The 13,204-nt window shown below is 40.7% G+C and overlaps 1 protein-coding gene across 2 annotated transcripts in view; it reads left to right on the forward strand.

Moving 5' to 3' along the window:
• The window catches only part of LOC122967033 (paralemmin-1-like), a 28,291-nt gene that overhangs the window by 2,185 nt on the left and 12,902 nt on the right, over nt 1–13,204 (forward strand). For both annotated transcript variants that reach the window (XM_044331424.1, XM_044331423.1), the window contains exon 2: nt 1,227–1,375. The gene's annotated coding sequence lies outside the window, so the exon portion shown is untranslated. The remainder of the gene's footprint in view (nt 1–1,226; nt 1,376–13,204) is intronic.

Genomic DNA, 13,204 nt, shown 5'->3' on the forward strand with positions numbered 1-13,204 from the left:
CCAGCTCTCTAACTCCAGATATGTGCTGTCTGTTGTCCAACTGTTTTCTCCTCTGATGTCTGTGGCTATAATCCATCTGAGGTGTCAGTTCACGGAGGTCCTGAGGGTAAAAGAGTCAGGATAAGGAAATTAGATGCGCTTGAGACAATGGAACACATTCAATTTACTTTTCAGTCACATTTTGCTGAATATTGAAGGTCAATCAGATCCCCCACCTTCCTGAAACAACCCTAATTGTAGCAAGAAAAGTTTCAATATGCTCCTTTTCACAGCAGACATTTTGACTTGTCATAGGATGAAAAGCACAGGTGTAACTAATAACACTAACGACGGCTCTGTTCTATTAAGCGTCTCTGTATATCATGACAGTGTGACAGTGAGCCAGCATGAACAATACCAGGACTGAAACTGAAGGAGCTAAATGGAATTCACTCATCATTAATTTTATTATTTTCACCCGTGCTTTTATGTCATATGTCAAAATGTGTTATGTGAAGGCCTATCTAGTAATGTGACATTTATACACAGGAAGAGTCAAGTGATAGGCCTGAGAGATGAAAAGTTTATAATAAAATTAAAGGAGTAGTTCAATATTTTGCTTTCTTGCAGAGGTTTAGAGGAGAAAGATGGATCCTACTCTCATGTCTGTAGGCACTACGCTGAATATGAAGCTTCAGCCAGCAGCTGATTAGCTTAGCACAAAGACTGGAAACAGCTAGTCCCCCATTTGATGCCTGTATTAGGGAGCATCAGTAGAGAGATGACAGGAGCAGGGAGACAGAGATGGGGAATGATATGCAACAAAGATCTGCTGCCAGAATCGACCCGCAGGTTATGTGGCATGCACTTTAACCAGCAGGCTTCTGAGCACAGCTAAAGCATACTATTTAATAGTAATTTAAGAACTTATTGTTTATACTGTCCACTGTCATATATGATTGAGTTGAAATAATTTTGTTATGGCTCAGAAAAATCCATCTCTTACTATCAGATAGACCGAGGCCTTGCTTAAGACACATATCAGTTTGTTGTCAGTCCAAACACCGACCAGTTAAAGGTGACAGTGTCATTGCTTAGTCATGAAATGCACAAAATTGTGTTTCTACATGGCATGAAATGTAAAGGAAACAAATACTTATTTTCTAAAAGAGCTGTAGGCTAAATATGAGAAGTGTGTGATCTGATGCATCTGGCTATATGTGTTTATGTGTTTCTGCATGCTGGAGCTGTGTGCAAGTATCTCAGAGAGAGAGAGACAGAGCGAAAGCCGCAGCACACTGAGGGTCTGACAGTGTTACAAGCATCCAGATTGGTGCCCGAGGCTGCTGAGACTCGCTATAAGACACCCACATGCTGAAGCGGAGCGCCTCATTAGGTAGGACACGCAGCGGTGGGGGCGGAGGATGAAGAGGGGATGGGTGGGAGAAGGAGAGAGATGAAGGGAATAGTTCTTCACACTCCATCTGGACAGAATCTTTAAAAATGCTCCTGTGGTGTCGGGACTTTATACAGGCAGTTCAAAGTGTTGGTGACACAGAGGAGGAGTAGAGGATTTTAGGTCACCAAGAAATCCTCTGAACGGGCATCTTGCTGAAAATGAGGCAGGATCTGAACTATCAGACTTGAACTGCCCACAGCTCTTTGGTGTGTAATGATGAGTGGTCGTAGCTGGCCAAGTACATAGTGGGGTTGTGAGGCCAAGATGTCAAGTGTAATGAGTAACACAGTGGGAAGGAGGTGGTAGTGGAAGGAAGTTTGGTTAGTTAGGCACTTTTCTGAGTTGTATCCTCACAGTTGAGTGGATGGGTGACAAATGAAAGGAAAACCACAATAAAGCGTCTTCGTAAGGCTCATAGTATACTTGCTTTTTACCACAATGTACGTGTAGCCAAGCAGCTCAGACACAAACAGCATTGCTCATATTGCCGTCATTCTGTGTGTGTGTGTGTGTGTGTAGTTGTAATGATAATTAATAATTAATGGCAAAAAACACAGAAGCAGCAGCATGTGTGACTTAAATGATGTTAGCCTAGCCCTGTTTGTGACAGTCTCATCCATATTGTAGTCAAATGGAGCTTAAAGTAGTCAAAGTGTCCCCACACCACTGATGTCTTGTTACCTCATTTTTCCAACAGCTTTTTACATTTAAAGTTGTTGTGACTGTTGAGCTGTTGCGTAACTGTTCCACTTTAGATACTAAAACATTAGCATGTGGTCTGTTTAGCTAACTCAACCGACCCGTCCTAGCCTATTTTAGCATGTTTGGTTAGAAACAGCTTTGTTTCTGTGTTTGGATTGGGTTTTTAACTTATCAACAGTATATTAAAGTTTCTAATTGTCTTATCAAGGAAATTTTCAGTCGCAGTCAGTATTTATATTGTTTACAGCCCTGTCGTAAACATATCTAAACATTGTAGGGGTTACTATTCTTAATGTTGAGATTATGGCAGAGGAAGCGACATCAACACCATAGATTTGTTTCTCTTAAATCTATTATTTCCTGGGGGGTGCAAACATTGAGGATGACTGGGACTGAGGAAGATGGGGTGTAATGTGACAGAAAAAAAATTCTTGCAGCAGTATAAATATAGCCCACCATAGCCAACTGCAGAGGCGTGGGTGCTCATGTGGTGGTCCTGGATGCCTTGATGCTACATGGGAACTCTATCTTATTTTAAATTCTTATTAATTTTTTAAAAGCTTCCATTGTTAACAGATGCGATGTGTTATACTGGTTGCAACGGCCTTGGTTTCAGTATTATTGTGTGTTCGTTAGAACCAAGTCAGACGGCAGCAGTTCATAAGGTGATGCAAAGTGATTGTAGTTTACTTTCATTGTATGCATTTACTTTAAATATGTCTTGTTGAGGAGGTTTTAGAAGCAGATCTAATTTAATTTGAACTTGTGGAAGTAAGTTTTTGTCTATGATGGTGGTACTAAGGCATTGACTCAATCACCCTCCCCTGGCTTTGTTCAGATGGATTATTCACTGAGTTGAGGAAGTTGGCGGTTTCTTACGCAATTATACTGACAGATCGCTCAGTTTTGGGTTGAGCACTAACCTGAAATGCCATTTCCCCTCTGTCCCAGCTAAAACTCCCAGACTGTTGAAGTCCGTCATGTGGCTTAAAGCGGTTCCTGGAGACACAGGCTGACAACCTGAAAAAAGACCCAAGTATTCCAGGGGCCTGCAGCACACAATGAGCTGTCAGTTTCCGACCCGTGAATCAGCTTTGCAACATGATGGATAGGCACCACTGGGACACAAAACCTCTGCTCTGATTCTGTTGTTTGTTTAATTTTCAGATAAAGAAGTCATCCCTTTTCAGAGTCATTAGAGACCAACAAAAAATACAATTCACTGTCTCAAACACTCTTTCTCTCTCCCTCTCTCTTTGTTTCTCTCTCCCCCAGCTGCTTGACACAGTCATACATCTACCTCTTTATTTGTCTTTTTCCTTTCTCTGTCTCTGCATAATTTATGAGGCTCTCTGTCCCACAGACCCATTACTCTCTCATCAGGTGACCCAGTTATAAGGGGGAAGCCTGCACAGCAGATATGGTCAGTGCGGGGCTCATAAATCAACATTTATGGAAACATCATCCACTCATTCAGATGTAGAATGTGCAATCAGGGCCCACTCTGGCTCAGTGATAAAGCTGCTCTAGTACTGGACTGCAGCCATACTGTGTGTATTATTACTAGCTATCATTAGACTAGGAATCAACCATATTGGCAAGCAAGCAAAACTGTATTTATATAGCAGCAGGGGACATACAAAGAGCTTCACAGAAAACACACATAAAACACACATATATACACATGAATTTGTTGCCATGTGTCTGGAAAATAAGGTCAGAATCAAGGATGGCACCAAGATTTTGTGACCTGTTTGATACTTTCCATGGAGAAAGAGGCTAAGTTTGCCAACGACAAAAATTTTGGTTTTGTCTCTGGTGAGCTGCAAGAAGTTGAAGGACATCCAATTATCTGTGAGGCATTCAACCAGGAATTTAACGGGGTAGTTCTCCAGGGGACAAGAATAGTATGTGTCACTATGCATCCCTGTGACAAATGAATTATATCCCTCATCATGGAGGAAGGTTTTCACTGTGTTCTCTGTGTTCTTAAGCTCCAATAACATGGTCTTGAAACAGGAAGCAAGGCAGATTAAGTGAAGTGGAAATACAAATGAAGCAGAAATATGAAGAAGGTATGCTTCAAAATCTTTCTGAGGAGCACAGACACAGAGGGCTATTTAAAGAAAGCACATCAGCAAAGGCCAGAAATATCTTTGCTATTGCCAAAAATAGTTTTCCCTCTTTCCCGTTTAAAAAAAACATTGCCAGCTGGTATTAGAGACATTAACAATCAGCATTTCTAACAATCCAAAAGAGGGATGAAAATATACATTTTGAGAGCTTATCATTGTTTACAAGTAATCTTTACCGAATTGGTATCTGTGGCAGGCACAATAATACTAGAAAACAACAAACTGCTGAAAGGAAAATGTATGGTGTGTACAGTATGGACACCAGAGTCGTTTATTTGAGATTTTATATACAAATGGCTGTTTCAGTGTAGTTGAGACACAACTGCCTCATTTCTGTTTCGAGATTAGGTTGTAATGCTGAGAAAGTGTAAATGTATATGTAGCATGGGTTCATGTTAAATCAATAGGTCAATATAATTTTTGAGACTTAAAGTATTACGCAAAACATAATTGTAAAAAGAGGCTTAAATATGTTCCCCTCCAGCAGAGTCAGTCTGATGGCGGAGTTTGGAGATAATGGTTGTTCACTACATGTGCCTATGTTAGTGCCATATTTGTCAATATGTAAAGTAAAACAATTCCTATGCATCGGTAGTATTAACTGAAAAGACCGGGCCTGTACATTTAAGAAGATCTGACATTTGAGAACTGCACTCAGAAGCTGTGTAGTCACACAATTAAACTGGACATTGTGAAAAGTATCATGGGAATTATCATTTCATCAGGCCTCAGCAACATCCCTTTGATATATTTGCATTCTGTAATTGTCTCTCTATATAGTCATTTTAATTGTGAGTCCACCTCTCCTGTATGGGATTTAAAATTGGGCTCAAATTCACAAGAGATTAATAGAAAACCATGTGTGCACATACAAGAACTGATGAGGAAGACAAAAGTTGGAGCCTGTGCATATTTCACAAATGCAAAAGACAGAGGTGGGCATTTGGGAGTGTAATTATTGCTGACTGTCATTTTTTAGTCTTCTTAATTAAAAAAAACACATGATGTGATGAATCCTCTCTGCAGTCAACAGCAACTTTGATTTCTAGGGACAAACTTTCTGATATTAGTGTTTCCATGAACAAAGTGGCACAGGAGACTTTCATGTCGTCCTTTCTTACACCTCTGCACAGGAGCAACAGAGGGAATGTTACGCTGTGATTCTGTCACAAAGTGGTAGCTTGTTAGCTAGCTTGTTATCAAGCAATGGGTTGTATCTTCAAAGTTATTTTGGTGATTACACAGATGTCTACTGTCTGTCTCGAACAGTAATTTTTTTTTTTTTTTCCTGGGGCAAAACCAACATTTAAATCCAAAATCTCTTCAGACTGCACCGTTCACTGCCCCAACTTGCCATAGCTAGCACAGCAGAGAGGCAGAGTTCTGCACAGTCTGTTCAAATGTTGGATCTAAACATTGGTTTTGCCCCGGGCAAACATTTTATCATTCCAGGCAGACAGCAGACACCTGCGGGATCACAAAAACACCTTTGAAGATGCAACCACTGCTGGCTGCCAACAAGTAAAAGAAAAAAAAATTAATTTCCCGCTAAGGGAGTGCTATGTGACTGAATCACAGAGTAACATACAGAGAGCTGTTAAGCTCACACTGCATTGCAACGTGACGATGATGTAACTTGAACAACTAATAACCGGACATCCAATAAGTGGACAAAATTTTTACTTTGATGGATTATCTGTATGAAACAAGCTTCAAGTCTGCACAATTTGATTCTCACACCACACTGAGATGACTTGAAAATTGGAAATGAATGCATAAAGGCATGTGTTAGAAAATGATCAGTAATGTGTAGCAAATGCAATTTAATGTGTTAGCACATGCATGTTTTATATGCTCCTTTAAGCCCCTAAAGTGTTATTAGCACCATATATTGACCTTCAGTAAATGGTAATCCTTTTTCATGCAATGTGAACCCATTATATCTGACTCTGGGAACATCACTGATCCCTCCTGCTACTCTCAGGGGAGGAGAGAGATACTGTATGAAGGACAGAGGGGGAGAGAGGAAGGGCAGCCTCGAACACAGACTTCAAGTAAATATGAGACAGCGGAGTGTTGTGGAGTTAGGGAGCCACAACTGCTTAAATGGGGCCTCTTGTTTAGCTCACGATTTAGCTCACAGGTAGCCAGTGCAGTGGTAAAATACACATTCGCACATTCCTTTACAGATCAGATTTCCGCATGTGCGCCCCCAGCACTCCATACCCCATGTTGAATAAACAAGAATGAAGCAGCGCTGCCTGAAGAAGTAAGACAGCGCTCAATCCGCGGTTAGAGTGGGAGGACAGAGACAATGCTGCATAATTGCTCCTCATGTGTGTCGTGTCTGTCAACTTCAGTGCATGTTGCATATTCTTATTCTAAGCTGGTTAAGTGCCAGCGTGCCATGTCCTTCTGGCTACTTTGTGGGTGGATCAATGTGTTTGTGCACATTTGGTGAAGTCATATGTTTCCTTTGGAGAATGTGGGTGACTCTGTGCGTGTGATCATATTGTGTAGGCCGCAGCAGCTCTTTGATTTTCCCTCAACAGGAGGGAAATATCCCATGGAGTGGAACTGTAGGCTTATAGCATCTTAGCACAGAGATTAGCTTTATTGAGTGGCAAGCAAATGGAAATGGATTACGTTAAAGCAGCGATGACTTTGAAAGCTGTAGTTGTGTGAAAGGAAAGACACCTTGACACATGATAATAAAGCTGTAGACTTTGTAAACGGAGGATTACGTTGTATGTGGTTGACTCTCCCTACAAGCTTAGCGCGTCCTTTGTGTCTTAGCATGCAAAACACTTAAAAAAGAAGGGTCAGAGTTCAGTGCAGATGTCAGCAACGTGCCAAAATAGCTTGACCAAGCACCTCGTGAGTATTTCTCACACACATGTTCGCTAAAAACATGCAGCAGATGTCTGATTACATTAGTTTTAATCAGTTTTTGTCGCCTTTGTCAGCTTTGCTTATAACCTATAACTTGATCGAGTAGACTACAGCCTGGAAAACAGATGGGTGTGAGGTGGAAGGTTGCACACACACGTTATAGAAAGGCGAGACTGGACTTCAATTGTTTCTCTGCGCACTGACTCGCTCACGCAAGACATACTTTTTAATGTGCTGCTAAAAAAATGTTCATTACTTTCACAATAAATACATTATGGCAAAAAGTTTTATGTCGCAATCCATTTGGCAATGACTCTGAACCCATAATAGAAAATATTGATTACTCATGTTACTCTAGCTTGATTGGAAGGCACTGTGGTTTTATTCTTGCTAGAAGGAATGCTTCATTACAGCTGCGTTTTATAGCAATGCTATATATAAATAATGAGCTCCTTCAGCATTCATTTTCTGCAGCATTGTGTATTGATTGTCAATTTCGAGATCAATTGAAACAAAATTAACAGGCTGTTGTATGGTTAATAATGTGGCGGTGAAGTCTCAGCTAAAGGTTTGAACGTCAAGCTGTAGCTGAGCCTTATGAGAATTCAGCTGAAACCAAAAAAAGAAGGAGCAGTTGGGGGCAAAAAGAGGAGCACTGGGCCAGTCCTGCAGAGGTTAGCTTCTTCTGACAAAAGCAAAACCATGGTTATTTTAGGCAACGAGAATAATTCCTCTGTTCTTAAAAAATCGTATAAAGCACACTGCTTTAATGACATAATTACATAGTGTAGAATTCATCACTTACGTTCATTATCTTAAGATTGATTCACTTATTGGACCAAATTCTATTCCCTGTGGTTGGCATCTCACAGCAGAGGAGGACACTGCAGTCGCCATGGTGGACACAAGCATGAAATGCAACTTTGGCAACATTTAAATGACGCCTGAGGCGACGGAGGGAGTGGGTGAACGTGGCGATCCCAGCATCAGTTATGACACCACCACTTTAACACACTGCCAAAGTGTGTTCAGTGTGTAAGAACCACACTCACACAAACATGCTAAAATCTCTTCTGCAGCAGTTGAAGCTGAAAAATTAACTAATGTCAATTCACTGAGACTTTACGTTAAGCCGCGTCAACAGTTCTGTCAGAGAAACTGAGTGAGTCATCAGATGCATTGATACAGATCTTCATATTTATGGAACAAATAAATAGCTCTGTTAAAATGCAACCATAGCACAAGCATGTGACTGCTGCAAATTATTGTCCTCTGACATTCATACTTTGGAAACTGGGTGCACATGTATCAGATTCAGTCCTTCACATATTGTATGTTTAATTTCCACTTCTCTAAACCACATTCAGCTCACTCTAGAAAACAGTACCACTTGCTTGGAGTATGCGTGCGGTGAGCAGGTTTTTTATACGTAAATATCCTTTACATCTGGCCCTTGGAAGGACTGATCACCACACATTCTAGTTAGTACATCATTTTCCTCTCTAGCAAGGCAGAGAGTGCATCAGAGCATCAAAGCATGTACAACGAGGAGTGCTTTAAGAAAGTTTGAGTGTACACAAGGGAGCGAGTGAAAACACAGAGAGAAATGTACTCAGCACATGGTGTGCAACAGTGAGCAACGTCATATTTCACTGATCTGTTGTTTGGGGAGAGGGGAGGGGTTAAATACTGTAGGATGCACAGGGCAGCATTCACCCTGCTGGGAAGAATGGTGTCTTTTCTTTCTAATTAACAAGTGCTTGACAGAGCCGCTCAGACAAACAAGGCAACAGAGCACACAGCAGCCATCTGCAGCAGCCTCGTCTGCCGGGGCTTTGATGCTGATTTGAGCCAATGATGAAGTAAGTCACACTGACATCAGGCTGCACACAGGCCTTTGAAGGGAGCAGACACACACGACGGCTCACAATCTGTGCCGCAAGATGACAACTCCACAGAAATAAATCCATCTGACAGTAGAGGAGGACCTTGAAGCCTGAAACAAAAACAGAATGTTCACATGAAACAAGACAGCAACACTAGTACCTGCATGACAGTGATGTGATGGAACGTGATAGGGTGTGATTGTACAAATAAATGTACGCGTACACACACTCACACCTGCACAGTGTGTAGAAACATTGATCAAACACACAAGATGATTAGGAGAGCAAACATGGCGTCGGAGACTTACTAGAATGCGGTTAGGCTTTAATTAATGAATGAATTCATGAGTGTGTTATGTGTGCGTGTGTGTGTGTGTGTGTGCCACAGGGAAGTCCCAGACACACTGCACATTGATCTGAGTAAGTCCCCCCTCCAAGGCTCTCTGGTATCAGCTGAGAGGAAGCTGCCAGTCCTGGCTGCCACCCAGTTTCCCCTGACATCTGACCGATTACATCCACTGATGGACATGAAACTCTGCCATTACTGGCCAGCACTGATTAATTACTCCCTCCATAAAAACTCACACTGTTATGTTGGTTTTTGTGCCAAATGCAATGTTCTCTGCAATTTACTGTATAATGGTGATCTAAAAAGAGATATGTTACTTGTCTGTCACTTTTCTGAGTTAATCTTTGGATTCTTAAGGGCTGATGTGATTCAACATCTGCTATGTTATTGTCACTTGACAGCTTAAAGCTCTTGTTCATGTATTTAAATCCATTTGGATAATGCTTTTTAGCCTTAGCTGTGATTATATAAAACACCACAACAATGTAGATACTTTTTATTACCTGAGATCAGATGTAAAAAGTGTTTTAACCACCTGACAACCACCTGGAACAGGATCAGTCACAGCCAACACAACTCTGAATCTCCAGGACCAGAATTGAAATGGGACTGGCTTTAAGTCCTTAAAGCAATCAATATTTTATAAGAACAATTGGTCAGATGACTGTATAATGTGAAAGGTGACATGCATAGTGACTCACAGGGACTTATCCCCCAACCCCGCTGTTCCTCTCAGCTCTACTGAGCTTTTTAGTGTCTTTTAGCATTTAAGTTACATGCTTCATGTACGTCATGATTCATTTGTTGTGTCTGTTTCCATTGTGTCGCATTTTGCTTTTATTGGTACACCAACTTTTCCATCTCAACCAGGCCTAAAAACTTTTTTGTACCTCTCAGATCACAGCTTTACATTTAAAATGACACAAAAAGACTAAATAAATGGGATGGTAGTCTAAAGGGGGACTGTCCCATAACCAAAATCCCCTAATAGCCATTAGCCATGCTAACGGTTGGATTACGATGAATCCTTCTGACTTTTCTGATCCCTTAACTTTCTATTTAAAATTTAGACAAACATTCTCCACACAGTGAGGAGCTGTGGTCCCCACAGAGGCTCAAACATCTGCATCTTGACTTTTCACCTACTTTTCTGGTTCAGCTGGATGTTGCAAACAAATACGTGCTCGCTTAGTCACATAGGACGGAACAAGTGGTAACAGAAGTGCTAACAGAACAAAAGTAAGTGTTGGTTTTTCTGTGATCTGGTAATGAATATGTTGTATGTACTGGATACAAGATTCATGACTACACCCTCACGTACTGCGATTTCTTCAGGCTTCTGCTGCTCTGAAGATTGTTATGAAGATGACTGCGGTTTCATTTTGTTCCCTCTTGAGAAGAAGAGTAGGTACTCGTGTCATTGTACTTTTAAAACCAGAAGTATACAGCGCCTCATCTCTTGTGTACCACCGATGCTCAAACTGTTCACACCCACTCCTTCTCAGCTCTTACACAATCATGCTGTCACTTCTCACCAGACCTGACCAGCGAGTCGCATGTTAAAAGGAAGTGACAGCGGTAAAAGGCCATTTTGAACCCCCTAGGAGGGCAGGAGAAGATAAGATGCCGCCACTCCTGTAAGTGATACAGACTTTGAAATCCATGTGTCTGCTTTTTCCTTCTTTCTCTCCATGTCCCTGCAGGAAATGCCTCTCCCACACAGCAAGAGAGAAGTCAGAGGAGAGTGACTAAAAGGGCAGTATAAGTCCAAAACATCCACCATATATTTTACCTCATTTGCAATGTAGAAGAAGGTATATAATCATTTCTCTTGTTGATGTGAACATCAAAGCACTGAACTGAAATGAATTCCCTATCTGCATGATACAGTACACCCACTCTAATGTTCTTCCGGGCTGTGTGAGCATCAGAAGCCTCAATATCATAATTTTTTTACCATAAGAGAAATTAACTCTAGAGAGACAAAACTGTGTCTCGATATTTGAAGATTTTTGGACATATTTGGAAAACTTTCAGTTATGAGGACATGTAGAATGATCCAAATGCTTGCCAAACTGTTTGGCATATTTTGTTCTGCGTACATTGTTTTATCTTTTTTTTTGTGATAATCTAATATCTTAATTCAATGGCCTTTTTTTTCCTTTTTATCTTGTTTGATCGTTGTTGTTATTAAATTCCTCTTCCTGTTGTAACTTTGTATGGAAGGAATCAGGGACTTAGCAAGATGTATGTTGACTTCTGGTTGGGAGGATTGGAGTGGAATTTTTGATTTGTGTGCAGGTGTTGCAATTAATTTTGATTTTGTATCATTTGACATGTGAAGAAAAAGGTGTGATCTATTCCCAATAAAGCAAAAACAAAAAACTTCAAAGCAATTGGCTCTCAGTTGTCTTTATATAGAGAAATATATACAAAAAGATGGAAACCACTTGAGACAGATACAGTAGAGACAAGCTCTGTCAGGAAGGTTGAAACACAACAGACAGCAACATGAAGTGCTCAGTTTTTCTTACTGTAGAGTAGAAGCAGCACAGCGTGTTTTCTCCAGTGTGTTTTTACAGCCCAGAAAAAAAGATCTTAAATCTCAATTCTGCTGTTTTGTTTGTGTTTCTGGTTATTTCACACAGCTTCCATTATTCTGAGGATGAGATGTTCTATCATATAAAATGTATCAACCTTAAAACACTGTGAAATCACTTATATGACATTTCTGAGGGGCCACTTTGGACATTTTTAAACATTTCAGTTACTTTTGAGCCATTATGAAATAAAATGAAACCAGTCATTTTAACTTTCAATTACACATCTGTTTTCCATTTCACTATTTGTTGTATATTTTCTAGCAACTATTGACCATTTTCATGAATCATTTGGTCTATAAAATGTCAGAATTTTCAAGAGATCATGTTGACCTATTCAAATATTTTCTTTTGTGTGACCAGCAGTACAAAACCCAAAGATATTCAGTTTACTATTATAGAAGACTAAGACAGGCTGATCACAGATTCCTGTTGATCGGAAGTAATACTGAGAAAACTGTATTGAATTTTGCTGCATCAAGTAATCTTGTCTTGTTCATCAAGTCATTTTACTTCATAAAATAAAAATGTGCCTGCCTCCTGAACATCTGCAGTTCTAAATGTGAGGTCTAAATGTGAGTCATGTGCTGGATGCACAGAGACTTTCTGTTCTGTTCTTTTGACCGTGGAGATTTCTCCTGGGTCATAAACCTCCATGGAATTCAATCCACATCTGTTTGCCTCGGAACCTCTTCATCCCAGCACTATTAGTTGGTGCCCCTTTTGTCATCAGGCTGTTCAGCTATCGCGTTGTCTCACGGTCTCTATGTGTCCAGAGGAAGTCATACATATGGTCTCAAATGATTAACATCCATCATATAAGCCTGTTTCCACAGGGCCACCATAGTGTCTGTGAAACACTGACTACACTGCCAGCGAAACATCAACCATCCCGTCACCATTTCTCATGTCATTAACCTCCAGGCGACACACTCGCTCACACATACATACCGTATCATACTCATATTCACTCACTCGGAGGCGGTTCGCTACTGCTTTGTGTTGCATATGATGTGTGTGTGCGTGTGTGTGTGTGTGTGTGTGTATCGGCTGAGGCGGCTGTCATGAGAAGATAGCAGTTCCCCCGGGGCTGTCAGTGACCTTGTGCTTCTCAATGAGCTTCTTTCTCATATTTAAACAGAGCAAAAAAACTCCTTCCTGAACAGCTCCTCATTATTCTTCCTTCATATGTCACACAGATA

The sequence above is a fragment of the Thunnus albacares genome, chromosome 17 (assembly GCF_914725855.1).
Source record: "Thunnus albacares chromosome 17, fThuAlb1.1, whole genome shotgun sequence".
NCBI lineage: Eukaryota > Metazoa > Chordata > Actinopteri > Scombriformes > Scombridae > Thunnus > Thunnus albacares.